The sequence below is a fragment of the Pteropus medius genome, unplaced genomic scaffold, assembly GCF_902729225.1.
Source record: "Pteropus medius unplaced genomic scaffold, Ma_sr-lr_union100, whole genome shotgun sequence".
Classification (NCBI taxonomy): domain Eukaryota; kingdom Metazoa; phylum Chordata; class Mammalia; order Chiroptera; family Pteropodidae; genus Pteropus; species Pteropus medius.
In genome coordinates, this window is record NW_024354550.1 from 706,643 (window position 1) to 732,842 (window position 26,200).

General features: G+C 34.8%; 1 protein-coding gene across 7 annotated transcripts in view; it reads left to right on the forward strand.

Annotated features, from left to right (window-relative positions):
* RNF13 (ring finger protein 13) overlaps positions 1-26,200 on the forward strand; it is a 139,792-nt gene that overhangs the window by 2,627 nt on the left and 110,965 nt on the right. The window contains exon 2 of one of the 7 annotated variants that reach the window (XM_039855075.1): positions 2,446-2,536. The exons of the other annotated variants lie outside the window; for them this stretch is intronic. The gene's annotated coding sequence lies outside the window, so the exon portion shown is untranslated. The remainder of the gene's footprint in view (positions 1-2,445; positions 2,537-26,200) is intronic. 7 annotated transcript variants of the gene reach the window in all.

Here is a 26,200-nt window from a genome sequence, read left to right on the forward strand (position 1 = left end):
GTAGACTTTATGTTGATATGACCTAAAAACAGTTGGTGTTTAAATAAAAAAGTATGATTTTGGACATTTTAAAATCTGGGAATTAACAGAAGGCAAAATGAGTTTGAATCAAAATGGTGTTTTGCCTCATTTGACATATTACTACCATATGGCATTGCATACAGTAGTTTCACATAAAAAAGAGAAGGTTGGATAGAAGGTTGGTAAGCATTGTTAGTTTTCTCAAAAGTGGAAACAATAAGCAAGTGAATTTCTTTTCGTAAAGTATGGTGGTTAATCATTGTTTAAGAATTCATGTATCCTGTATATATTTATTGAGCATATGTAAAAATATAGTATTAAGCTTTGGCAGAGCTTTTACATTATGCAAAAGTTGATTAGAGAACAGTGAGAACATATAATTGGTATTGTCAGTTTACATTAGTATATAAATAGCAACAACAGTAATAATAGCTAACGTTGTTTTCTGTGGGCCAAATACAATTCTAAGCACTTTGTATTATCTCATGTAATTCTCACTATTGTCAGTCATGGTAGCTAGTGGTATTATCTTCTTTTTATAGATGAGGAAGGCATCACAAATATGGAACTTGCTGAGTTCACACAGGTTGTTAGTGGAGTAACTGGAATTTGCACGGAGGTATTCTGACTAAAGCCTTCTGTCTTGTTTTATTAAAAAATACAGAACACTATGGGATTATTTTGGATTCTTTACTTGCTGGTTTGGATGACCTTGGGTAAGCTCCTCTGGCCCTCAGTTTCCTCAACTCCTTCCTCAGAAATGTAGCGTTAAGCCATTATGTTTCTGTGGGGATTAGGATAATTTTTAAAGCACTGAACAGTTTATGTATTCAATAAATGATATGCCTAAACTGGTATTCTTTCATTGAGGATGTGGCCATTCGAAATATTGTTAGCAGTTAGAGAAGGATGGGAGAAGAAAGCTAGTTCTACATAAGGACACTGCCCAATCAAAGATGTAGAGGTAGGAAAGCAGAGAACATTTGCCAAGGTTGTATGTATAAGGAATGGGCTAGTAAGGATACATAGATAAAGATTATGGAGATCCTTACATGACAGGCTAAGGATTTTGTACATGATTCTTGGTTGAAAAGAACCCCTATTTATGGATATTCATCTGGAACAGAAGTCCAGTGAAGGACTGGAGGTAGGCATACCACAGAGTTTAATTACAATAGTTGAGGCAAGAAGTGATGGTGGAATTGTAGTCAAGGTTGTAGATCTGAGAAATGTTGACACTGACGTGGGGGAATGGGCCTAAGACAAATTTTTAGGAGGATAGTATTGCTTTGAACAAAAATAAAGATATTATGATGAAGAATAGGTTTTGGTGGAAGGAGATTAGGAGGAGAATTTATTATAGGGATTTTAGATTTGGAGCTGAGGAGTAGTTCAGATGTTTGGAAATGTAAAATGAGAACTGGGAGCTTGGTGTATTCCATAAAAACGGAAGAGACAAGATTGCTCACATTTTGAGGAAATAGTCTAAAGCAGTCATCTTTCACAGTAGTGATGTGACTCCTGAAGGTCCTCAGAAATGCAAATTTTTCACTTGATAGAGATGTACCTGCTCTTTTTCCCTGTGTCTTATTTCTTATCCTGGGAAGACAGGAGGGAACATTTTGGAAACCTACCTAGGAAGGTTCTTATATTATTTCAAAAGAGAGCCAATAAATGAGAGGCTCACTAAAACTTGGAAAGATGCTGTGATTTTTTAATATAGGGCCTGGCATTTATACACACAGTTAAATTTTGAATTGTAACATCTCCAGATTTGTTTATTTTTGTCATCCCCTCTTTGTTACCCTCAATTGATTCAGAGAATCGTAGTGCAGTGCTTGTAATGGGGCAACAATCAAGAGGAGACCTAGAGAGATTGTATCCTACTTATAGCTAAGATTGTGGGAGAAAAATCTCAAAGGATAAGAGAAGGCCACATGCTGTGGTGGGAAGAATAGAGATTCTATGACTGAATTCCTGTGCCACCCATTCTCTGACTGAGTTTTCTCATTCCGTAAAATAATGATGATGGTAATACCAATCCAGACTTGTTGTAAGAAAGAAAGAAAAACATCTGGAGACATTTTAAACTGGAAAAATGGCTCAAGTCTAAGTAGTAGAGGGACCTGTAGGTTTCCTCTCTTTGCAGATTTTCTAGAGTTTGGTACAGTTGGATGGGGCATGATATTGAATTAAACAGTATAATTTATCCATGGTTGAACTATTTTTAGTTTCTTGTAATGCAAGGCCTGAGTAACTAGCCAATTGAATAAAAAATTGACCATTAGGTACAAGCAATAGGACAAGGAAAGATTTGCATATTCTGTCATATCATTGTTGGGAACATTACATGGATCCTACTTATGAGTTTTTCTATAGCATTCATTCAGTCAACAAATATTTATTAACTACTTTCTATGTCAGGTACTGTTGTTCTAGGTGCTCAGAGTATATATATCAGTGAACCAGAGACAAAAATGCTTGACTTCACAGAGCTTCTAGTGGGAGAAATAAGGTATATTTTAATAATAGAAATAATTTGATTTTTCTTATGCTTTATTTATAAAATCACAATTTTAAATAGATGATAATAATGAGCACTATACCAGATTGTTCCTAATTTTGTAGAGCAGTTTGAAGGAAGGGACTATGCCATTCTTACTTGTGTGTCTATTTCCCTTTCTTTCCAATGGAATGACTTAGATGTATTTAATACTCAACAAATATAGGTACTCATTAAAAGTTTATGATGGGGTGAAGGAGATTATGTTAAGGTGGGGGCCAGATCTTAGAGATAAAGGAATCAGTTAAATGTAGCAAGTATTAAGGACCTGTGTACTCAGTAGGTCGAAGGTGGGGAAAAAGAAAGGGTGCTGTGAATTGCATTGTCTGGCTTGTCTATGAGGTTGAAATGGAAATAAGGTTATATTATAGCTGAAAGCATCAACATTAAGGGAATCTGGGTATTACCAAGTTGCTCACTAATTAGCTGGGTGACTTTGCATAAATAACTTGACCTCTCAGTTCACTTCCTTATTTGTAAAAGAGGTAGTTGAAATTTTCCAGTTTAAAAATCTGCTTTTAAGACTTTTTTACAAAATGTCTATTGCAGTGATACTTCATTTTACCAGTGTGGATAAAATAAAGCTGATCATGAGCTTCCATTGAATAATAAGACTAAATTTATAATCTTAGTTAAAGAACTAGATGTTTGAAGAAAGATGCTGACAAAATTAAATTAATGTTATCTATTTGATGTTATTTACTAATAAGACCACATTGTAATTTTAGAAAAACAAAGCGAAATATAGACTAAGGTATATTTTTCCCTTTTGTATTATGTAGAAAAAATAAACCATAATATTTTACACATTAATAATGGATCTTAATAGTTATTCATACTTTCATACGTTAGTTTTACAATAGCCTTTGATTATTGTGCTAGGTGCTGAGTATACCATTCCAAAAAGTTATAGTCCCTAGCTTCAAGGAGCTTAAAGAATAATGGGTGTGATGAAAAATTTAAATTAGTTTTGTTGTATTGTGGTGGCATAGAGAAGACATAGTGAGAGGCTGGGAGAAGAAAAAGTTTATATGGTTAGAGAAGAAAGACTGAGAAAGAATGGCAAGGGATAAAGCTGGAGTCATAGGCAGAGTCATTTATGAAGAACTTTTCTGTGGTAAGTCTCAATTTCGTTTTGAATTTTATTCTGAAAGTCGTTTAATATTTTAAGAAATTTTTGTGCAGGGAATAGCATGATCAAACATTTTTATAGCTACTTTTAAATTCTTTTCTATCTAGTTCCTAAACACTTTTATCACTCCAAAATAAAACCCTGTACTCATTAAGCAGTTACTTCCTATTCCCTCCTGCCCCTAGGCCCTGACAACCACTAGTCTGCTTTCTGTTTCATATGGATTTCATGGCTATCTCATATTTATTCTGGAAATCTCATGTAAATAGAATCATACATATTGTATAGTATACACCACACTTTATCCACTCATCCGTTGGTGGACATTTGAGTTCTTTTTCCTCTTTGGCTATTGTGCATATTGTTGCTGTGAACAATCATGTACAAGAATTTGTTTGAGTGTCTGGTTTTATGTTTTTTGGTTATATACCAGTTGTGCAATTGCTGGATCATTTGGTAATACCATGTATAGCTTTTTTGAGGACTCACCAAATTTTTCCAGTGACTGAACCATTTACATTCCACTGGCAATGTACGAGGGTTCCAGTTTCTCTACATTGTTGTCACCAACACTGTTCTTTTCTATTTTTTTTTTTGTAAAAATATCGTCATTATTGTGAGTATAAAGTGGTATCTCCCTGGCTTTGATTTGCACTTCACTACTGAAGTTGAGCATCTTTTCATGTGCTTGTTAGCCATTTGCACTTCACTACTGAAGTTGAGCATCTTTTCATGTGCTTGTTGGCCATCTTCTTTAAAGAAATGTCTATTCAAGTTCTTTGCCCATTTTTAAATTGGCAAAAAAATTGGCAAAAAATTGCCTTTTGGGGTTATGTTTTTTATATATTCTGGTAACTAGACCCTTACCAGATAAATGATTTGCAAATATTTTCTTCTATTCTGCGGGTTGTCTTCACTTGTTTAGTAATACCCTTTACTACATAAAAGTTTTAAATTTTGGTGAAGCCCAATTTATTTTTGTTGTTCATGCTCGAGGTATCATATATCGAAGAATCCATTGCCTGAATTCAAGGTCATGAAGATTTACCCCGGTTTTCTTCTAAGAATTTTATCATCTTAGCTCCTATATTTAGGTTACTGAACCATTTTGAGTTAATTTTTATATATAGTATGAGTTAGGGGTACAACTTCATTGTTTTGCATGTCAATGTCTATTTGCCTCAGTATCACTTGTTAAAGAGACTATTATATCCTCATTGAATGGTCTCGGCATCTTTGTTGAAAATCAACTGACCATAGATGTATCGGTTTCTTTCTGGACTCTCAATTTTATACCTTTGGTCTACATGTCTATCCTTATGGCCATACCACACTGTTTTGATTATTATAGCTTTATACTAAGATTTTGATATTGGAAAGTGCGAGTGCTCCAGCTTTGTTCTTTTTCTGTATTGCTTTGACTGTTTGGGGCCCCTTGCAATTCTATGTGAATTTGAAGATTGACTTTTCCACTTTTGCATAAAAAGCTATTGGAATTTTGATAGGGAAGTTATTGAATCTATATTGCTTTGGATAGTATATGTTATCAATTTAACAATAGTCTTCTAATACATGGTATATCTTTTCCATTTGTTTAGGTCTTTGATTTCATTTAGTAGTGTTTTCTAGTTTTGAGTGTACTAGTCTTTCACCTCTTTTTTCTTTTTCTTTTTTTTTTAAACCCATGCCCCACTTCCCTTTTGGCAACCATCGGCTTCTTCTCTATATCCTTTGGTCTGTTTCTGTTTTGTTTTGTTTATTCATTTGTTTTATGTTTTTAGATTCCACAGATAGGTGAAATTATATGGCATTTGTCTTTCTCTGACTTATTTCACTCAGCATAATATCCTCTAGGTCCATCCATTTTGTCACAGATGGCAAGATTTCATTATTTTTTATTGGTGAGTAATATAGATTTCACATCTTCTTTATCCATTCATCTATTGATGGATATCTAGGTTGCTTCCATATCTTGGTTTTTAATAGTAATGCTGCAATGACTATAAGGGTACACATATCTTTTTAAATTAATGTTTTTGTTTTCTTTGGAAAATACCCAGAAGTAGAATTGCCAGGTCATATTATAGATGTAGTTTTAACTTTTTGAAGGAATTTCCATACTGTTTTTCATAGTGGTTATATCAGTTTACAATCCCAATAACAGTGTATGAGGGTACCTTTTTCTCTACATCCTCGTCAACATTAGTTTGTTGATTTATTGATGATAACCATTCTGACAGTTTTGAGGTGATAATCTCATTGTCCTAATTTGCATTTCTCTGATGATTAGTGATATTGAGCATCTTTTTATATATTTATAGGCCATCTGTATGTCCTCTTTGGATAAATGTCTATACAATTCTGCTCATATTTAAATTGGATTATTTGTTTTTTCAGTGTTAAGTTGTATGAGTTCCTTATATAGTTTGGATATTAACCCCTTATATGATGTATCATTGGTGAATATCTTCTCCCATTCAGAAGGTTGCCTTTTTGTTTTGCCGATGGTTTCCTTCGCTGTGCAAAAACCTTTTAGTTTGATGTAGTCTCATTTGTTTATTTTTTTTTCTTTTGTTGCCCTTGCTCATGGAGACATATCCAAAAAAATATTGCTAAGACTGATGTCAAAGGATTTACTGCCTCTGTTTTCTTCTAGGACTTTTATGGTTTCAGGTCTTACATTAAAGTCTTTGATCTTTTTTATTTTTGTATATGGTGTAAGAAGGTGGTCCAATTTTATTTTTTTACATGTATTTGTTCAGTTTTGACAACACCATTTATTGGAGAGACTGTCTTTACCCCATTGTATATCCTTGTCTTCTTTGTCATGGGGTAATTGACCATATAAGTGAAGATTTATTTCTGGGTTCTCTGTTCTAGTTTATGGATCTATCTATATATTTGTTTTTATACCAGTATCGTACTGTTTTGATTATTATAACTTTGTAGTAAAATTTTAAATCTGGGACTTGTTACCTCTCACTTTGTTCTTTCTCAAGGTTTCTTTGGCTGTTTGGGGTCTTTTGTGGTTCCGTGTAAATTTTAGGATTAGTTCTAGTTCTGAGAATAATGCAGTTTACCAATGTAATAGGAGTTGCATTGAATCTGCATATTGCTTTAGGTAGTAAAGACATTTTAATAATATTATTCCTTCTAATTTATGAACATGGTATATTTTTTCCATTTATTTATATCTTCCTCAGTTTCTTTCTTTAATGTCTTTAATGTCTTACAGTTTTCAGAATACAGGTCTTTCTCCACTTTGGTTAAAATTTTCCAGATATTTTATGCTTTTTGATGCATTCGTAAATGGAATTGTTCTCTTAATTTCTCCTGATCTTTTATTATTGGTGTATAGAAATGCAACAGATCTTTGTATAGATTTTGTGTCCTGCAACTTTGCTGAATTCATTCATTGTAATTTATTTTAGTGGAGTCTTTAGGGTTTTCTATGTATAGTATTGAGTCTGCAAATAATGAATTTTCTTCTTCCTTTCTGATTTGGATCTCTTTTATTTCTCTTTCTTGTCTGATTGCTGTGGCTAGGAATTATACTATTTTGAATAGAAGTGGTAAATTTGGGCATTCTTGTCTTATTCCTGATATTGGAGGAAAGGCTTTTCAGCTTTTCCCTATTGAGTATGATATTAACTGTGGGTTTGTCATATATAGCCTTTATTATGTTGGGTATGTTTCTTCTATATTCACTTTGTTGAGAGTTATCATAAAAGGATATTGAATTTTGTCAGGTGCTTTTTCTGCATTTATTGCAATGATCATATGGTTTTTATTCTTTATTTTGTAATGTGATATATTATGTTGATTGATTTATGGTTGTTGAACTATCTTTGCATCCTTGGGATGGGCTAAATCTCACTTGGTCATGGTATATAATCCGTTTAATGTGTTGTCGAATCAGGTTGTTAATATTTTTTGAGAATTTTTGCATCTTTGTTCCTCAAGGATATTGGCCTGCAATTTTATTTTCTTTTGTAATATCTTGATTTTGGTATTAGAGTAAAGTTGACTTTGTAAAATGAGTTTGGAAGCATTTCTTTCTTTTCAAATTTTGAAATAGTTTAAAGATAGGTGTTAATTTTTCTTTAAATGTTTGGTAGAATTCACCTGTGAAACCACCTGGTCCTGGACTTTATTTGTTGGGAGTTTTTGATTACTGCTTTGATTTCATTGGTTGTAATTGGTAGGTTTAGATTTTCTATTTTTCTCTTGGTTTAGTCTTACAAGGTTATATACTTCTAGAAGTTTATCCATTTATTCTAGATAATTGAACTTTTTAGCATATAATTGTTCATAGTATTAATGATTCTTTATATTTCATTAATGTTGGTTGTAACTCCTATTTCATTTATGATTTTATTTATCTGGGCTACTTTTTTCTTGATGAGTTTGGCTAAAGGTTCATCAATTTTGTTTATCTTTTTCAAGAAGTATCTCTTAGTTTCATTGATTTTCTGTTTTTTAAATTTCTGTTTTATTTCTGCTGTGATCTTTATTATTTTCTTCTATTTTTGGGGGGGGTTCTTATTTTCCTAGTTCATTGTTTATTTGGGATTTTTCTTATTTCTTGAGGCAGTCCTGTATAGCTATGAACTGCCCTCTTAGAACTGCTTTTGCTGCAGCTCATAATTTTTGAAATTTGTGTTTTCATTTTCATTTGTCTCAAGATAGTTTCTGATTTTCTGTTTGATTTTTCAATTTGCTCCATTGGTTGTTTAGCAACATGTTGTTTAGTCTCCACATAGTTGTATTTTTTTTTTCCAGTTTTCTTCCTGCAGTTGATTTCTAGTTTTATGCCAATATGGTCAGGAAAGATGCTTTATATGATTTCAGTCTTCTTGAATTTATTGAAGCTTGTTTTGTGGCCTAATATGTGATCTATCCTGGAGACTGTTCCATGTGCACTTCAAAAAGATGTGTATTCTGCAGTTATTGGATGAATTGTTCTATAAATGTCTGTTAAGTAAATCTCATCTAATGTGACATTTCTGGCCATTATTTCCTTATTAATTTTCTGTCTGGATGATCTATTCATCGATCTGAGAAGGATATTAAAATCTGCTATTGTATTACCGTGGATTTCTTTTATGCTCATTAATATTTGTTTTATATATTTAAGTACTCCTATTGGATGAGTAGATATTCATGATCGTTATATACTTTTCTTGGGTTGGCTCTTTTATAATTATACAATGTCTTTCTTTGTATTTTTTTTTTAACATTTTTTTTAATGTTTGTTTTGGCTAATACCCCAGCTTTCTTTTTGTTTCTGTATGCATAGAATATCTTTCCTCATCCCTTCCCCTTAACCCATATGTGTCTTTTGATTTGAAATGAGTCTCTTATAAGCAGCCATTCAGCCACTCTTCTGTCTTTCTATTGGAGTATTTAATCCAGTTGCGTTTAAAGTAATTATTGATAGGTATGCACTTATTGCCATTTTGTTAATTGTATTATGGTTGTTTTTATAGTTCTCTGTTCCTTCTTCTCTTGTGGTTTGCTAGTTTTTCTTCAGTGTTTTGTTTGTGTTCCTATTTCTTTATTTTTTGTATCTTTTGTAGGTTTTTGGTTTGTGATTACCATGTGGTTTATGTATATCATTCTATATCTATAACAGTCTATTTTAAGCTGATGGGTGTTTAAATTAGAATATATTCTGAAAGGACTATATATTTTTTTTACTTCCTCCTCTACATTTTATAATTTTGATGTCATATTTTACCTCTTTTTGCATTGTGTGTCTCCTAAGTACTTATTGTAGTTTGAGTTGAGTTTGGTACTTTTTTCTTTTGACCTTCCTATTATCTTTTTAAATGTCTGAAGCACTGTATTTATTTTCCTTTTTCATATGTTCTTGTTTATGGTTGTAGCCTTTATTTTTCTGCTTTAAGAAACTAACATTTTTTATAAAGCTGATTTAATGGTGATGAACTCTTTTAGTTTTTGCTCATCTGGGAAACTCTTTACCTTCAACTCTGAATAATAACCTTGCTAGGTAAATTATTCTAGGTCATAGGTTCCTTTCTTTCAGCACTTTAAAGATGTCGTGCTGTTGCAGGAAAGCTCCAAAATCAGACCAGCGAAAAACCAAGCAGTAACTCAGAGAGTTGGAGAATTCAGGTTTATTTTATGCATGGTCCCAGAGGAGCTAGTGCTCTGAAGATTTGGGCCCTGAGCTCAGTTGCAACATTCCTTATACACAGGTTTTTAACACGAGCTGATTGGTTAATTTGAACTCAGACTGTTACTGACACCGGGGCTGGGTGGGGGGGCGAGTTGCTATGGTTACAAGTAGTAACATTGGTAGAAGGGCAGGGATTATTATGGATTACCAATGGTTACAAATTGTTACAGGAAGAGGGAGCTGCTAAGGGGTATAAACAGTTAAATTCGTTGCTCAGACAAGTAGGACGAAGTGCAAGTGAGCTCTTGCATGCAGCAAGCATATTTACAGAAGCAGAACAGAAAGATGATTAGCTCCTAATGAAAATTCCTAAATTTCCTCTTCACTGCCACTCCCTTCTGGCCTGTAAGGTTGCTGCTAAAAAATCAACTCAAAGCCTTACGGGGTTTCCTTTGTATATAATTGTTTGTTTTCTTTTTGCTTCTTTCAAGATTGTTTCTTTATCTTTTAACCTTTGCCATATTAATTACTCTATGTCTTGGTGTGGGTCTCTTTGGATTCATCTTGTTTGGAACTCTGCTTCCTGGACCTGGATGTCTGTTTCCTTTACCACGTTAGGAAAGTTTTCAGTTATTATTTCTTCAAATAAAGTTTGTGTTTCTTCCCCTTCTAGGATCCCTATAATGCAAATGTTTGTATGCTTAATGTTATCCCAGAGGACCCTTGAACTATCCTTATTTTTTTTTAAATTCTTTTTTCTTTGATGCTGCTCTGATTGGCTGATTTTCACTAATCTGTCTTCCAGGTTGCTTCTGTATTAGCTAATCTGTTGATGATTCCTTTTAGTGTATTTTTTTTATTGCCGTTATTGTATTCTTCAGCTTTGCTTGGTATTTATACTTTATAACTTTGTTGAAATTCTTCCTGAACTTTTTTATTACACTCAAATTTGGTCAGTGTCCTTATGAGTGTTTCTTTGAATTCTTTATCAGGCAAATTACTTATCTTCATTTCCTTAGGGTTTTTTTTTTTTTCCCCTTGGGATTTTTTTTGTTCCTTCATCTAAGAGATATTGTTTTCATTTTGTTTGACTTTCTGATTATTTATGTGAATTTGACAAAATAGCTGTCTGCCCCAGTCTTGAGAAAGTAGCCTTATGTAGAAGTGGCCTTTGTGTAAGCTGTGTGTGATGGGTGGTTTTGGCAGGCCAGTGGGAGCTGAGCATGTGCCTGTGGTATCTGGGGTGCCAGCCTACTGAGCTGGAGTGGCCCCAGGCAGGGAGACCAGATGTGTGTAGTAGTGCCATGTTGATCCCTTTGTTCAGAGCTGTAAAGGGCTCCGGTAATATTTCTGGGATTGCGCTGCGGTGACCTTGCAGATAGGCCGGAACACCTGGATAAACTTTCAACTTGCCCTGTGGAGGTAGAGGGCGACGTAGATAATGGCTCTCACTTGTACCTTTGACCCCAGAGAATTCTCACAGTTCTCGGAGAGCTCCCGCAGCTCCCGAGTCTTCTTTCTATTGTCTCTCTCTTATTTGGTTTACAGAGAGTGATCTTGTGTATAAGTGACCTGTGCAGGGGACTTTTGGCAGGCTGGTTGGAGCTGGCAGTGGCTTATGGCTCTTGGGAAGCTGGCTTGTTGGGCCCCAGGGAGGCCAGGTGCATGTGGTGACTCCGTGTTGATCCATTTTGCTCCCTTCATTTGAAGCAGCTTGGCAGCCGTGGGGTGGTATGGCTGGGAATGCTCTGCACAGTGATTTTGCACATAGGCCAAAGCACCTTAATAGAGTTCTCTCTTGCCCTATGGAAGTGGAAGGAGACAGAAACAATGGCGCTCACTGGCACTTCCAGTCTAAAGAGCTCCTGCAGTTTCTCAGCCTTCTCTGTTTGTCTCTTTTCCTCATTTGTCGTTGAGAAGCTGTTCATTCATACTTTGGTTGTCTCACAGGAGTAATTCCTCTATGTATATTTCAGTTTGCTCATGGTAGAGTCGAGCTCAGCATCCTCCTGTGTCACTGCCATCTTGGACCTCCTTGATTAAATTTATTCCTGGATATTTTATTTTGAATACCTAAACATAAATGGAATTGGTGTTTTAATTTTATTTTTGGATTGTTCATTGTTGGTGTATAAAACACAACTGATTTTTGTGTGGAACATCAATGGCTTTTAACGGTTATTTATTTTCTTTATATGAGCTGGGTCATATAGGTAAATAAGAAAGTAGAAAGTAAACACTAAAGAATCTTGATCTCTATGATGTATGATTATCCTGAATATGAATAGTATGGGGTGTCCTAGTGTAGTGTCGAATGATTATTTTATTATACTTATGCTGTTACATCTTTGGTATCATGTTACGCAGCGATCCCCAACCTTTTTGGCACCAGGGACCTATACTTCTATGAGAATCTAATGCTTGATGACCCGAGGTAGAGCTGAGGCGGTGATGCTAGCTCTGGGGAGTGGCTGCAAATACAGATGCAGCTTCACTGGCTTGCCCGCTGTTCACCTTTTGCTGCGCAGCCCAGTTCCTAACAGGCCACGGACTGGTACTGGTCCATAGCCTAGGGATTGAGGACCCTGATATTATATATATACTTGGCCATTATAATAGAAGATGGAACATTTTGTTTTCTTTAAGCTTGGACAAAGTTGTGATTATAATAATTCATTTTTTGTGTGTGATTTAAAAAAATTAGTTTCAAGTATATAGTACATTGGTTAGACATCTATATAGTTCATAAAATGATTCCAATTGTACCCTCCCTCCCCTGACCCTCTAGTACCTAGCCAACGTATTAATGCTATCTACATTCCCTATGCCGTGCTCTCCATCCCTATGACCATCCATCAGCTACTAATTTGTACTTCTTTAGCCCTTCACCCTTATTCTCCCAGCACCCCAAATCCCCCTCCCCTCTGTCCAACACCAAATTATCAACTATATTTGTGAGTCTGTTTTTGATTAGTTTGTTCTTTTTATTCCTTAGATTCCGCATGTAAGTGAAATCATATAGTGTTTATTTTTCTCTGACTTTATTATCTTCTAAGTCCATCAAAGCAATATCTTTTTCATCCCCTTCCTTTTCATATGTGGGAGTCTTGTTTTCTTACCCTTTCAGCCACTCTATCTTTGGGTTGGAGCACTTAATTCTTTTCCATTTAAGGTACTTATTGATAGGAATGTAGCTGTTACTATTCTTTATTCCTGTTTTTGATACATGTTTTTTCTTCTTAAAGAAGTCCCTCCAACATTTCCTGTAATACCAGCTTGGTGGTGATAAAGTTCTTTAGCTTATTTTTGTCTGAGAAGCTCTTTATTTGTCCTTCAACTCTAAATGATAGCTTTGCTGGATAAACTATTCTTGTTTGTATATCCCGGGTTTCATCCTGTCGAATATTTTTTGCCAAGTCTTTCTGTCCTGCATAGTTTCTTTTAAGAAATCAGCTGCCAGTCTTATAGGTGTTCCCTTATATGTAACTATTTGTTTTTCTCTTGCTGCTTTTAATATTACTTCTTTGTATTTAATTTAACCTTTGGCATTTTAATGCTTTTAATAGTCTTTCTTTGTATTTAACCTTTGTCATTTTAATTAAGATGTGTCTTGGTGTGGGCCTCTTTGGATCCCTGGTTTTTGGGATTCTCTGAGCTTCCTAGGGTTTTATGTCCACTTCCTTCACCAGGTTAGGGAAGTTTTTCATCATTATTTCTTCAAACAGTTGTTCACCATCTTGATTGTCTTCCGTTACACCAATCAGATGAATGTTTGGAACCTTAATAGTGTCCCATATCCTCCTTAAATTATTTTTATTGTCTTGGCATTTTTTTCTTGCCACTCTGATTGAGTGTCCTGATTGGCTTTCCCGTCCTCTGTATAGGTCATTTAATCCTCTCCTTTATTCACTCGGTTTATTCCATTTAACATACTTCTCATCTCAGATAATGTGTTCTTCATTTTAGACTGGTTCCCTTTGATAATTTCCATTTCCATTTTTATGTTTTTTTTTTTATCTCTTTGTTGAAGTTCTCACTGAATTTATCTACACTTCCCAAAAATTCATTGAGCATCTTTATAACCAGTGTTTCGAACTCTGCATCTGTTAGATTACTTGACTCCATTTTATCTGGATCTCTGTTCTTTACTCTCATATGGTTTCTGCTTCTTTGTCTTCCCATTTTGGCTGCCTTTCCTTGTCTGTTTCAATGTACTAAACAAAGCTCCTAAGTCTCCCAGTCTTATTAATGTGGATTTGGAAGTAGGTGTCCAGTGGCACAGTCCTGAAAGGGGATCAGCTGCACGCCAAACTTAGTCCAATCCTCTACCCCTCTGGGGCCACCTGTTAAGATTCAGCAAGCAATCCACAGATGTTGTGCTTATAGTTGCCTCAAAAGGCCATACCAGAAACCTAGACCAGCTGCCTTCACTGTGAGACTAGGTGCTGCTCAGCAGGAAGCATCTGACTCATTGAAGCTCTATCTGCATGTGGTTTGGGAGGAGCCATGAGTTGGGGGAGGCGGGGTTTCAGGGAATCCTCTGGGCAGAGTGACCTCTGTTATCCAGTTTGATGATGTCTCGAGGCTGTGGCTGCGCTGCATTTGAGCACTGGGAGTGGGGAGGGCTCAACAGAGAACAATGGATACCGCTGGCACTTCTGGACAGAACGAGTCTTGTCTCGGTCCTCACTCCGGCAGTGTCTCCCTGTAAGAGACAACGGGTACTTTTTCAGATTCTCTACCCTGATAACATAGTAATGGCCAAATATTTTTACCTCTTTTCCCTATTGTTAAGTGAGAGAAGCACTGCCTTATTTAAATATCATTAAAGACAGAAAGATAACTGTCAATTATCAATTTATTTTCTTCTCCAAATTCACCCTGCAGTACCTGCTCTGTAGTAAAGGTGTTGCAGGAAGGGGGAGGACAAAGTACTAGAGGGAACTTAATGGAGGAAGGTTTTTTTTTTCCCCCTTTGTAGTTCCCAAGAGCTGTATTTTCCTGTTTCTTGCTTCTGATGCATGGTCTGTCTGCAGTACATATGGGTGGGTTCGTCTGGTGGTATTCTGCCTCTACCATGTGCTCAGAAAACACAGGTCTTCAGTGATCTTGTAGTTTCAGTCCAGACCTGGTGGCCACCTTGCCATGGACCTTCTGAAGTGGATACTGCCTACTACAGACCTCATGTCTGCAGTGCCTTGCTTACCTCTGCATGCCTGCCCACCAACCTTGGCTTGCCTACACCCCAGGGAATTGTTTCCTGGTATTCTCTTGACATGGATTTTGTGGATTCCAGGCCTGTGCCTGCAGTAGTATCCTGACTGCTGCACCTGTACACCTGTTCACCAGCCTCACCTTGCCTGTATTCCAGAGAATTGTTTCCTGCTTACCTGGTAACATCTTACCAGCTCTAGTTTTGGACAACCCAGTGAAATTCTCTGTTATCTAGTGTGCTGCAATCATAGCTTTTCAGTGAGAAACCCCAGCCTTGGGGAGGGAACCCTTCTTCCAAGTTTATCCTTTTTGGGTATTTTCCTTCAGCTTATTTTTCCATCATAGTTTATTATTTTTCTTTAAAAAATTACAAATAGCTTTATTGACTTGCAATTGATATACAATAAAGTACATATTCAAATTGTCTACTTTGATAAGCTTTGAGATATTTAGGTGTTTGAATTATAACTATGAAACCATCATCGTAATGAAGTTAATGGACTCATCCATCACCCCCAGCAGTTTCCTCATGTCCCTTTGGGATCCTTCTCTTCCGCCTCTTGCCACCCCAATTGCATCTTTATAGTTACTATCCTGTCATAGTTTAACAATTATATATATTAAGCACTCTGTTTAATTTGCTGTGTAGTTTCTGTCTCTTGATTGAATCCCTACTGATACAGATTTGGTGGTTGGAAAGATTTTAGGAGATGGACCTAAAAATTTGAGGTATTAGTATTTGTTTGGTCATGCCTTTGGGCCCGAGCACAGTGCTGAGCAACTTGCCAATGGAAATGGGATGCTGGTAATCCATGGCATCACAATTCATCAAGCTGTCATCTGTGGTTGATTGTGATGTATAGTCATGTGTGGTGTAATGATGTTTTGGTCAGTGACGGACCACATATATGATGATGGTCCCATAAGATTATAATAGAGCTGAAAAATTGTGGCCTGATGATGTAGTGCATTACATTACTCACGTGTTTGTGGTGATGCTTATATAAACAACTTACTGTGTCAGTAGTATAAAAGAATGACACATATAATTATGTACAGTATCTAATACTTGATAATTATGATTATCAATTGATATGATTGATAATGACTGTGTTGCTGGTTTATGTATTTACTATGTTATACTTTTATCATTTTAGAGTGTACTCTTTCTACTTGAAAAAATTTACTATAAAATAATATGTTGTGTTATGCTGGCAGCAACCTCATACATCTCGTGTTTACCCTTACCTCTTGATTGCATCACTTACCTTGTCCTTGATTTAATTTCATATTGGCCCCTAAACTTATAAAATCTACTGCTAATGTTGACACTAAGAGGCCATGTCAAGAGATTGACCTGGAAAAGAAATTAAAAATGATTAAGGACTACAAAAGTGGAAAATCTAGTGATGGTTATTGCTTTCCAATCAGGTTCCTTAAAAAGTTAGAAAACCTGGACCCAACACTAAAAGGTTTTCATTAATAGAAAAATACTCATGGTGCATTATCTGCTTATAAGCAAGCCACCACAGGACATAGTTCTAAAAAGAGTGACACCTTCTCCAGAGCCTCAGGTGGGTCCTTCAGGAGGTATTCCAGAAGAAGACATTGTTATCCTAGGAGAGGGCAGCTCCATTGTGTTATTGCCCCTGAAAGACCATCCAGTGGGGCACTATATGGAGGTGAAAGACAGTGATATCGATGATCCTCACCTTCTGTTAGTCTAGGCTAATATATATATTTACATCTTAGTTTTTAAACTTAGTTTAAAAGTTAACAAAGATTTAAAAATAGAAAATGTTTATAGAATAAGATATAAAGAAAGAAGATTTTTGTACAGCTATATGATGTATTTCTGTCTTAAGCTAAGTGTCATTACAGGAGAGTCGAAGAGTTAAAAAAAATGAAGTTTATGAAATAAAAAAGTTACATTAAGCTAAGATTAATTTATTATTGAGGAAAGAAAAAAAATTAAATAAATTTAGTGCAGCCTAAGTGTACAGTGTTTATAAAATCTGCAGTAGTGTACAGAATGTCCTAGGCCATCACATTCACTCACCACTAACTCACTGACTCACCCAGGCAACTTTTAATCCTGCCATCTCCATTCATGGTAAGTGCCCTATATAGTTGTGCCATTTTTTATCTTTTATACTGTATTTTTACTGTACCTTTTCTATGTTTAGATATGTTTAGGTACACAAATACTTATATTATGTTAAAGTTGCCTAGTGTTCAGTACAGTTTTGTGCTGTACAGATAACCTAGGAGTAATAGGCTATACCATATAGCCTAGGTGGATAGTAGGCTATATATACCATATAGGTTTGTGTAAGTACACTCTATGATTTTCTCACTACAGCAGAATCTAGTGTCACATTTCTCAGAATATATCCCTTCTGTTAAGTGGCGCATGATTGTTGCCAACTGACACACATACCTCAGAGCCCAAATGGCTGCTACATTTGAAATTTATAGCAATAATGATAACTATAAGGACTGGGGTGTGGAATGGAATCTTGAGTGTAATTGAGCGCGTTGAGAAAATGCTTGGATTTGTTAACTCAAAATCTGCCCTTTTTTCACTCTCTTGATTGTACTTTGCAGTTCAGAAGAAATCATTACATCTTCACATTGTGAATAGACTTGTGGATTATAGAACCTTGTTGCTTGCTCGTTAAAAATTTTCTTTTGATGTAAAAGTAATACATATTTGGAAAACATGAACAAGTGAAACAGGTTTCTATTAAGATTTCTGTGTATTTTAGGCTTTTGTTTGGTATATGTTAATAAAATGAAATAGACATTAGAAAGTTTTTTTAATTCTGAAATATGCAGATAAAAAAAAAACTGTAGAGTCTCACCCACAGTTTACATGTGTTAACAGATCGTTTTGTTTCATGGTATTTATGCATATATAGTGTTAATGTATACATAAAATTTTTTTAATGTTAAGATCTTAAATTTTTTTATCATAGTTAAGAGATGACCACATTCAGAGGCTCCATGGAAGATAAATTGAGAAGCCACATGTGCATTCATTTTACAAATGTTAAATACTTAATATGTGCCAGGCACTATTTAGATACTTTGTGATATACTCATAAATTTTCCTGTCTTGGCGGAGTTTATATTCTTGCAGCAGAGATGGACAAGACTCTACAGTTTTTTTTATCTGCATATTTCAGAATTAACAAAACTTTCTAACGTCTATTTCATTTTATTAACATATACCAAACAAAAGCCTAATATACACAGAAATGTAACATTTATGTAAATTAAACATGATAGAAAATAATGAGTATTATGATAAATAAAAAATGTAGAGGTGATTAGAGAAGTGAGGCATGGTAGGTACATAGGCAGGTTAGAGACATTTGCCAAGAGAGAGTGTGGTGTATGGAAAAGAAGACTAGGAACAGAGCTCTGAGGTGATGTTTTAAAGAAATAATTGTTATAATCACTTGTTCTGATGTCCCATAACCCTCCACTATTAATATAGTAGGCCAAATAAATTAAAACCCAAACTGTATATGAGTCATTGGGTATGTTCAGTTTTTTGTTCAGAATTATGCATAAATTAAAGGAGGAAGGGTTGGGGTGGGGATAATGGGTAAGGGAATTGGTTCACTTATTCAGTCATTCTGTACTATACTTACACATAGAAATTGAGTCCTTTAAAATAGGAAAACTGGAATAATAATGAAACTGCATTGTTTTTGTTTTTGTTTTACTTGACAAGATTGTTCTGAGGATTAGATGGAAAAACATTCATGTCAGATGCTTAACAGAGTGCCTTCCACAAAATTTAAGTTCTCTGTTGTTTATAGTGATGGTGATGACATTTGTGTGAAGCATCATAAACAAACAATTCTGGTTCAAGAGATTGATACTTTGAAGTACACTGGGCATGATATTTTTGATAACCTAGAAAATCAGAATTTCCTGCATGTTTCCCTAAGTGGTGCCTGATTCTGATATCCATGAAAGCAATTTTATTGTCAGTTGTCTTTTTCTCGTTTGCTGAGTGGCATATTGCTGGATTGGCAAACTATAGCACTGATGATGACAGAGATATTTGAGAGAATTATGAAATGTATTTTTACTAGTCTTCTTATTTTTCTCTTTTTTTCCTTTTTCTAATTTGACCCTTTACGCCACCCCTCTTTGACTTACAAGAAGTTTATGAATAATGACTTGATATACCACATGTCAGTGTATGGTTAAGAACATTATTTTCCAAATTTGGCTTGATCATAAAGATTCACTAGGGGATATTTTTTTGAAAGCGAAATTATAAACTTTCTGTCTGAATCTCTGGTGGAAAGGCCTGAGAATGTTTATTTTTATTACTGGCCTCAGGTGATATGTGCTATACTGGACTAAAACATAATTCTTCAAACTTCTTTAGTGATAAGAATCACTTGGAGTACATGTTAATAATATGAATAATACAGATTACTAGATCCCATCTCATGTCCACTGAATGAGAAGCTATAACTCTGGGGTTGAATGTGAGTCTGTTTTTTAATAGTTGTTTATTCATTGACATTTTTATTGTGTATTTGTGATCTTGGTAGGCTACTGCTTTCTAGCTTTCATAATATTTTCATGTAGTCAGAAAAACAAAACAAAAAATCTGATTTGAATGGCAGGCAGCTTTATTCTTATTTTTTTATTTTAAAAAATGTTTAGATATTATAGATACAGGAGAGTGCATAAAACATTTGTGTATGGCTTAAGGAATAATTTTAATGCCAACTCCATCTCACTACAGCCCAGGTGGAGATATAGAATTTTGCTAGCATCCCAGAAGCACCTTTTCCCTGATCACACTCCTTTTTCTTACCCTTGAGGTATCTGCTGTCTTGATTATGGTGATAACTTTTTCATATTTCTTTGTGTTTTTACTTCTTAAATGTGAGTCTCTATATAATGTTTTGCCTTTTAAAGAACTTTATGAGTGGGATATGGTGTTTACATTCTTTGTGACTTTCTTCTTTTGCTCAGGGTTATTCTTGTGAAATTTACCTGCGTTGTTCATGTAGCTGTCATTCATTTTCGTTATTGTAGAGAATTACATTATATGATGGACCACAATTTATTAAATTCCACTTTTATTCATAATATTCATTAATGTTCAGTATCAAAAGGAGACCTCATTGCCTATGTCTGCATAAGGATAAGGGAGGTAATTTTGGGGAATAACAGGATATGAGTTCTGTCACTTGACAGTAGAAGTACCCTTGATTTTCGTTATGATTGGTATTTTGGGGGAAATAGTCAAGTATTGTTTTCCGTGGGGAAAAAAATTAGAGTATACACTAAACATTGGTAACAGTTGTGTGAGGCCCTGAGGTTGGAAAGAATTGATGTTTTGGAGAAACTTGTTTGCTAACCTTTTAAAATTAAAAGTTTGTTCATTTTGTTTCATTCTTTGGAAAAATCAAAATTTTGAGGCTGTTGTCATGGAATCTAAAAAATTGCTTTGATTGACAGTAATAGTTAAAAATCTTAGATGAGGCTTGCTTCATTTGGATGGCTTCAAGTTAGAGAAATTAGCTGAGTAACAACCTTCCGTTTTTTTGCAAAGAACTATGGAGCATCTTGTGGCTATAAAAGTTAAGCCTTCTTTTTTTTCTGATGTAACACTTTTTTCTTGACAACCTCTCAACCATTTCTTTAAAAGCTTTAAAAAATTGTGCTTTATGGGAATTTATAGAATATGTTAGTAGTTCCCAGTTAGGACTCTTGAAAGCCATGATCCTTTTTAAGGAACACTGCGAAGTTATTGATATATTCAGTTGTATGAGTTGAGAACACTATTTTGGAGAAAATGTTATATAGTACCATATCTATGTAATACACATACGTGACCAAGAGCACATTTGTAAGAAAAACAACCCATATAATTAAATGTGATTTATAAATTTTATACTAAAGTAGTTAACTAGCTGTTTACTTATTTTTTCTGTTAGTATTTGTAACAGTTTATATGCTTTTGATGCATATTGTAGTAATAAGATACATTTATGGAGAAAAACAAATTGAAATTACTATCCATTTAGTCTTTATGCAAATTAGGAAAAGATTATTATAGTAGTGGAGTATTTTGGTCCAGTTTTTGAAATGCTAATGATACTCAAGAATGTAGTTTGAGAACCAATGGAATATGACCTTATTCAAAGGTTTTCTAATGAAGATGGTGAGCTGATTCATGAGTGTTATCTGTCACTGAACTAGTTAATGTCAGGATGTGTCATATTTAGAATGAAAAGTTTTATGGAAAGGAATTTCTTGAAAATAATGTTGGTCTTAAACACTTACTAAATGCATCCTCATTTGTAAAATGAAGTTTTAGAAAGTAATTTTGTGTAGATGAGTTGTATGATATTGTCACAGATTTAAATGTAAGGTTAGAATTTATTGTTATGCTTGGGAAGTTTTTAAATTTTGCAATAGCCACATCAACATTAGATGAGTAACCGGCATCCATGCTCTTAAGCCATACAGATAATCACATGTGCTGGCCACTGTGCTCAAGTTCTCAAAAATGAGGCCAAGAGAAAATCAGCAAAATCAAGAGTTGTTTTTTGTTGAGTTCAACAAAATGAATAAACCTTTAACTACATTTACTAAGAAAAAAGAGAGGACTCAACTAAAATTAGATATGAAAAGAGGAACACTAGTACTGATTTTACAGAAATAAAAAAGAATTATGAAAGAATACTATGAACAGTTGTAAAGCAAGAAATTGGATAACCTAGATGAAATAGATAAATTCGAGGATCACACAATCTACTAAAACTGAATCAGGAAGAAGTAGAAAATATGAATAGACCTATGACTGGTAAGGAGATTGAATCAATAATCTAAAACCTCCTAAGAAAGAAAAGCCCAGGACCCATGACTTCAGTGGTGAAATTGTCTACCAAACACTTAAAGAACAGTTAACATCAATCCTTCTTAAACTCTTCCAAAAAGTTGAAGAGGAGGGAACACTTCCTAGCTCATTCTATAAGGCCAGCATTATCCTGATACCCAAGCCAGATAGGGACACTGTAAGAAAACTGCAGACCAGTGCAGGCATACCTTATTTTCTTGTACTTTACTTTATTGTGCTTTGCAGATACTGTGTTTTTATCAACATCGAAGTAAGACGCTCTACCAGCAAAAAGATTATGACTTGCTGATGGCTCAGATAATAATTAGCATTTTTTAGCAATAGAGTATTTTTAAATCAAGGTATATACATTGCTTTTTTAGATGTATACTATTGCACACTTAATGTAAACTACAGTATAGTATAAACATAACTTATTTTTATTTTTTTTGATTCTTTTTTAATTTTTATTTTTTCATTAGAGTTGACACTCAATATTATTTTATGTTTCAGGCGTGCAGCATAGTGGTTACACATTTATATGATTTATGAAGTGTCCCCCCGCCCCCATTTAGTGAAGTACCCACCTGGCACTACACGTAGTTATTACAGTATTGTTGACTGTATTCCCTATGTTGTACTTCACATCCCCGTGACTGTTTTGTAATTACTACTTTGTGCTTCTAAATTCTTTCACCTTTTCACCCAGCTCTTCAAACCCCTACCCCAAAATCTGGCAATCATCATTCTGTTCTCTATATCTATGAGTCTGTTTTTATTTTATTTATTCATTTTATTTAGTTTTTTAGATTCCACATATTAGTGAAATCATATGGTATTTGTCTTCTAACTTATTTCACTTGGCATAATATCCTCTAGGTTCATCCATCTTGTTGCAAATGGTAAGATTTAATTTTTTTTAATGGCTGGGTAGTATTCCGTTATATATATGTATTACAACTTTTTTATTCAGTTGTCTATTTTGGGGCATTTAGGTTGCTTAAACATAACTTTTATATGCACTGGGAAACCAAAAAATTTGCGTGACTTGTTTTATTGTGATACTCACTTTATTTTAGTGGTCTGGAACTGAACCAACAACCTCTACAAGGTATGCCTGTATTTCTTATGATTAGTGATACAAAAATCCTCAACAAAAATAACAAATTAAACAGCACCGTGACCAAGTTGAACTAATTTCTAGAATGCAAGGGTGGCTCAACATATGAAAAGTAGTCAGTATAATACACCACTTTAACAGCATGAAGGGAAGAAACAAATGACCATCTCAGTTAATGCAGGCAAAAGCATTAGACAAAATTCAACACCTTTTCATGATAAAAAACACAATGAACTAAAAATGAAAGGAGATTACCTCACCGTAATAAAGGCCATATATTGAAAAACCTACACTTAACATCATAACCAGTGGTGAAAGACTGAAAGCTTTTCCTTTAAAATTAGGAACAAGACAAGTATGCCCACTTTTACCACTTCTATTCATCAAAGTACTAGAAGTCCTAGCCAGAACAATTAGGCAAGAATAAGAAATAAATGGCGTCCAAATTGGAAATGAAGAAGTAAAATTATCTCTGTTTGCAGACAACATTATTTTACATGTATAAAACTGTAAAGATTCCACAAAAACCTTATTAGAACTAATAAATGAATTTAGCAAAGTTGCAGGATACACAATTAGCATGCAAAAATCAGTTGCATCTCTAAATGCTAACAGTGAACAATCCCACAAGGAAATTAATAAAATTATTTCATTTATAATAGTATTAAAAAGAATAAAACATTTAGGAATAAACTTACCAAGGATGGTAAAAAACTTATATGTTTAAAATTACCAAATGTTGCTGAAAGAAATTAAGACACAGATTAGACCTCTCATGTTCATGTATTGATAGACTTAATATTGTTAAGATGTCAGTATTTTCCAAAGCAATCTGTAGAGTTAACCTAATCTCTATGAAAATCCCAATGACATTTTTGCTGAAATAGATCCATCCTAAAATTCATAGGAATCTCAAGGGACCTCAACTAGCCAAAACAATATTGACAAAGAAGGACAAAGTTAGAAATCTCATATTTTCTGATTTCAAAACCTACAACAAAACTACAGTAATTAAAACAGTATGGTACTGACATAGAGACAGACGTACAGATCAGTGGAATAAAACAAGAACAGAGAGCCCAGAAATAAATTCTCACATAAATAGTCAAATGATTTTTGACAAGGGTGCCAAGACCATTTAATGGGGAAAGGACAGTTACTTCAAATGGTTTTGAGAAAACTGGATATCCACAAACAAAAGAATGAAGATATGGAACATGGAGAAAAGCTTCATGATGTTGGATTTGGCAAAGAGATGTTAGATATGACATTAAAAGCACAGGCAGCAACAACAAAAAAATAGGTGAGCCAGACTTCATTAAAATTAAAAAACTTGTGCATCAAAGGACGTTATACAGAATGAAAAGACAACTCATGAAATGGAAGAAAATATTTTTCAATCATATATCTGATAAGGGAAATGTATACAGAATATATAAAGAACTTTTTTTCCCCCTTTTTAATCCTCCCCGCCACTTCCACTCCTGACCTATGGATGTTGTCATTTCCCCTTAAGAACTGGATCTCTGAAGGCAGGGCGTCTCTTCCCACATGCTCGCAGCGTGCAACCTGAGGCCTGGCGTACCCGGGGCATGGTCCGTGGCTCCACCTGGGGTGCGAACCCAGCACCTTCTGCGTGTAAAGCAGACGTGCTAACCACTACACTATGGAGCCACCCCTATATAAAGAACTTTTACAACTCAGTAACAACAGCTTGATTAAAAACGGGCAAAGGACTTGCATAATCATTTCTCCAGTAGAGATATACAGATTCCTAATAAGGACATGGAAAGATGCTCACTCAGTATCACTAATAATTAGAGAAATGCAAATCAAAACCACAGTGAGGTACCACTTTACACCTATTGGGATGACTGTTATCAAAGAAAATAAGTGTTGGTGAAGATGTGAAGAAATTGGAACCTTTATGCATTGCTGGTGGGAAAGTAAAATGGTGGAGCTGTTGTTCCTCAAGAAATTAAACATAGGATTACCATATAATTCAGCAGTTCTACTTATGGGTGTGTATCAAAGTGAAAACAGGGAATCATATTTGTACACCCATGTTCATAGCATCATTATTCACAATAGCCAATAGTTACAGGCAACCGAAGTGTCCATGGGTGAATGTCGAAGTCATTATGCTAAGTGAAATAAGCTAGACATAGACAAAAAATGATTCCAATGTATAAGGTACTGAATAATGAAATTTACATATAGAGAGAGTAGAATAATGATAACAGGAAGGGAGAATGGGAAATTGGTGTTTAATGGGTATTGAGTTTTAATTTGAGAAGTTGGAAAAGTTCTGTAGATGGATGGCGATGATGGTTGCGCAACAATGTGAATGTACTTAATGTCACTGATCTTTACACTTAAAAATATTTAAAATGTTAAATTTTATGTATATTATTCCACAATAAAAAAAATGAGGCTGACGGCCTTCCAGAAAGATCTCTGAAAATTTTAAATGGTTATTTTATTCACTACATTTAAAAATCTTTTATAAAAATGATCAAAAATATAGAAAACTAGAGGAATGGTATAATGAACTACAATATAATCTTTACCTAGATTTATCATTTATTAGTCTTTGGTTTAAGTTTTTTTTTTTTTGGCTTGAATATTTTAAAGTAAATTACAGATATCGTGACATTTCATTCCTAAGTACTTCACTAGGCATCTCCAAAAATAAGGACTTTCTCATATGAACATAATACTGTGATCACGTTACCAAGCAAGGGCTTGTTGCCCAATGTGCATAGAAGCCACTACTATGGCATTGGCTTTTGAGAAAGAAAAAAGGCTTTAATGTGAAGTTGACCAGCAAGGAGATAGGAGGCAAGTCTCAAATCTGTCTTGATTGAAAGTTTGGGGTGGAATTTAAGGGATTAGAGAAGGATGGGCTGGTACGCGGAAGCCCTGGCAGGGCAGGTATGTTGCTGCAGATTTGCGGTTCCAAGGTAAGGGATATGAGACTCTGGCAGTTGGAAGAAAATATAAGGAGCCATAGGCAACTGCAACATAGCTCTTTATTCCAGCAAGGGCACAGCCTGCCTCACATGGTGGCAGCACCTTTTATACACAGGTTCAGCAATAGTGGCACACTGCCAAGTTAGCCCATG